The sequence below is a fragment of the Raphanus sativus genome, unplaced genomic scaffold (assembly GCF_000801105.2).
Source record: "Raphanus sativus cultivar WK10039 unplaced genomic scaffold, ASM80110v3 Scaffold0964, whole genome shotgun sequence".
NCBI lineage: Eukaryota > Viridiplantae > Streptophyta > Magnoliopsida > Brassicales > Brassicaceae > Raphanus > Raphanus sativus.
The window spans coordinates 9,699-13,758 of NW_026616278.1; the positions used below are offsets into that span (position 1 = coordinate 9,699).

At 38.3% G+C, this 4,060-nt stretch overlaps 1 long non-coding RNA gene across 1 annotated transcript; it reads left to right on the forward strand.

Annotated features, from left to right (window-relative positions):
* LOC130503465 (uncharacterized) lies at positions 1-864 on the forward strand. Its single transcript, XR_008940835.1, has 2 exons — positions 1-394; positions 469-864. It is a non-coding gene; the product is annotated as an uncharacterized LOC130503465 (long non-coding RNA).
* Positions 865-4,060: the final 3,196 nt, after the last annotated feature.

Consider the following 4,060-nt stretch of genomic DNA (forward strand, 5'->3'; position numbering starts at 1 on the left):
TTTTTGGGGCCTTTGATTGATTTTGATCCAAAGGCTCAGAATCTATATTTTTGTGATCTCCGTCCTTCGTTCTGATTGGTCGAAACATAATATGTATGGATTGCAAATCTTAGCCATGGATTAGATTAAATCAATGGACAAGATTGACTCTTGTTGTGTTTGTTCCATTCATCCTATTTTACTTATTATTTTTTTTTGCTTCTTCTTCTTCATTCATCTGTTTGTTCTCTCTCGAAACCAACCAACACGACAATTGTTTTTGCTTCTTCTTCTTCAAACCTTAAACTCATAATCCATGGATTAGACTAAGCAAGACGGTGTTACCAGCTGGAGTTTGTCCTCATCCGAAGCCTGAAGGTTACCAGCCGTGGAGGCGACGGCGTTTTATCTCCGTGTATGTCATAGTCTCTGTGTACACTGCGACATTCATTAGTCTAGGTTTAATGGATTCGTTTTATCTCTGTGTAGGTCATATTCTCATAGAAAGTCCTTGTCTTTGTCTCGATGCCATTCAAAGGAGACATCTTATCACCGGAGTCGGAACTAGCCGGAGTCGAAGAGAGAGTATAGTCGGAGATGTGTCAGATTCTGTAAGCGGAGGAAGACAGTGAGACGATGACACGGGAAGGAGAATTGTTGGAGGAGTTCATGATGGTGGATGATGGAAGAGCACAGCAGAGGCGGAGGTGAAGCTCTATGGCAAGAGGCGGAGATGGAGCGAAGAGTTAGGGATTTTTAGGGTTAATTTTTTTGGTTAATATTTTGGTTTACGGTTAACCAATTTTGTTTTAGTGTTGTTTTGGTTCAGTGTGTAAACTGATTTATTGGTAAACAGATTATAATTAATAAAATGAAATTTATTTATTTTGTTTATAAATTAATTCTTGATTTTTTAATCATTTGTTTTTAGTTAATTAGTTTTAATCAATTAATTTAATTAATTTAATAAATTAATAAATTTAATCTCTTATTATTTAATTTTTAACTATAACGTTATATTTGTGTCATTATAAAATATATTATGGCACAGGAAAAACGCCATATAAAAATATGTAATAACAAAAATAAGACGCTATTAAAATAGTTTAATATAGCATACGATCAATGCTACAATATCATTATTTTTTATAGCACACGAAAATATGCTATGATAGAGGGGAGGTCTATTATAGCTGCGGCTGTCACGGCGTTCTTCGAAACGCTACGAAAACTCTATAATAGCGTTTTTCGGATGCTACTAATACCGATTTTTCTTGTAGTGCTTCCAGACTTGTAGGAGGATTCCGATCCTATGTATACCAAGCCCCAAAGACAAGCAAATCATGTCAAATTAGGTTGGAGATCAGCTTTGGTTCGTTCAAACAATCTCAGCAAGTGCAAACACAGTTGGCAGGTTGATCCACTTTAGTATCTCTAGTACTTCTGCAGTTAGTAAATCTAAGACTGGTCTAAAGAGTGGTTAGATGACAACTAATAAATCGAATAAGATCATCATCCCCGTCTTGACTCAATACATTTTTTTTTTGAAAACATTTTAGATAAGACTCAAAAAGTAGATAATCATTAGTAATCCCTCCAGAATTAAATTACACTGTCCCCAGTGTAAAACAGTCGGTGGTAGGGTGAAAAACATAAAGCATAAGTAATTAATTTAACAAGTTAGAACGTTATACATGACCGAAACTGTATCGATCGATGTGGGTTAGTTCACGTCGATCGTGGCTGATGTGATGATGGCGATCGATTTCGACCTGGTCTCGTCGGTCGATTCTGCTGGCAAACGTCTACTCGGATCTTTTTTTCTTTTTTTTTTATACACTAACTAAAACACAATATCAGTAGAACCTCCCCCAGACTTAAACAACACTGTCTCCAATGTTATACAGTCCAAGATCGGTGGGATAATAAATCATAAGGACAAAATTTAACAAGGAAAAACGGTATACCTGACTATGATGTGAATATCAATCAACACAGTTAAGTGGCGATCAATACCATTGATGCTATGTCGATCGACACAATTCAGTGGCGATAGATCAATGCTAGTGATGCTCTGTCGACCGATGCTGGCCAGCAATGGTCGATTCTTGTGGAAACTCATCTTCCTTGATTATATCCCCTGTATTTTTACTTAACATAAAACACTAAAATTCAGTAATAGATAAATATAAAACAAATATTTTTTTTCGGATGAACAGTGACTCTGCTACAGTAGCGTTGCTACAGTGATTCTGCTACAGTGTCGATCGATTTGCTTGCTACAGTATCGATCAATGTCCTCGCTGTTGGACCAATTTTGGACATAGGCTAAATGGGCTATATTTAAAATGGGCCATAAAAGAACAAGACCCATAGTGACGTCAACGAAGTAGAAAAGGAGGTCGCCAAAGTTGAGAAGGTCGCGGAAAGAGTTGCAAGAATAGCGGAATCGAGCTTATAAAAGGGAGAAGAGATCAATGTTAAGAGGACAGCGAAAACCCTAGAGAGAGAGAGAGCACATAATACATTTTCACCTTTCTTACTTTGTCTTAGATCTTGATATTGATCGATCTCCTTGTTATAATCAATCTCTTTGTTATTCCTTGTAATCGACCTCTTAATCAATATAAGTCCATTATTGTCAACCGAATTCCGATTACATCGTTGTGTTCTAAGGATATCGTTGCGTACATCTTTTGTCATTCCCTAGTTTACTTTACAAACACTACAAAATACTGAATGTAGATTTTAGGTTCTACACTCGCTACAGTGTCGCTCGGCACTGTTGCTACAGTGTCGCTCGGCACTGTTGCTACAGTGTCGTGCGTACTGTTTATCTTTTTTTTTTGATGCAATAATTAAAAACAAAAATCAGTAGAATATGAAAATAAAACCAAATTTAAAACAAACCTAACAGTGGGTTCCCTCCCACTCAGCGCTTATTTTTAGTCATTAGCTTGACTTTTGGAGATCTGATTTAGTCCGGATGAGAATGAGAACATGCTCCAAAACAAGTCTAAATGTGCACTCTCTGAAGCTTTATCATTCTTGTGTGAAAAGCCTCCTCCATAGACTCTTCTCCTTTGTCTATCATCTCAGCAATAAGGAGTGCTCGAAGCTTTGCAAATGGCTGTGAGAAGCTTCTGCTGAACACTCTCGGTTTCCTAACATCATCTGGGAAGTGAAGAATCAATGGTAACTGAGAACATTTATTTGTTCGTTTTCTCTTCTTCCAATTTCTCCTTTTTTTCCCAAATTCCCAGACTTGTCTGATCGCGTGGTGGTATCTCCATCAAAAATATTTCCACACACATCAAACTTCTTCTGCTATGATACATGTTCGATATCAATCGATGGTGTATGGTCAGTGTCGATCTATGCTGCTTCTCTGGGGCCTTTGTCGACTTCAGTTCTACACCTCATCCCCCTTTGAGAAGCTACTAGATGCTGATGATCCTTAAATACTCCACTGTAGGAATCTAGACGTATACCTCCATTTGGTGGTATAGGAGATTCAGCTTCAACCACGGTACAGGGAACCACAATCTTCACAGGGTCATGTATCCTCTTCATTCTTTTGCAAATCCCATCAGCTTCTTCTGCGCATATGGGTCTTAGGTGTTCAGGGACAGCAAGGTATGAGGTCTCAGACTTGTGCATTCTCTCCTTAATCGGTTCCAGCTTAACTATGCATCTTGGTAGCTCGTCTAAACATGTGTGTCGATCGATGTACTAGAGTGTGTGTCGATCGATAACATCAGGTGGGTATCGATCGATCTCATCAGGTCGGTATCGATCGATTCTAGCCTTTGACGAAGTCTCCATATATTTTCTCTTAGCGTTCCGCTCGTCATCAAGCTTCTGGTCCGACTCAAGCCATTCCTCCAGCTCTATGAAGTCTTCCATAGTGAATTCTATACTCGAATCCAAGTCTCCAAGTTGTTTTCCACCTTCTAACTCCAAGAATTCTTCTAGTTCCAAGAAATCTTCAATGGTGATCTCTTTTTTTACATCTGGGTTAGGATAACAACTTGATACATCAATGCTCTTCTCTGTCGAGTCTACAATCTCCTGAGGAGAA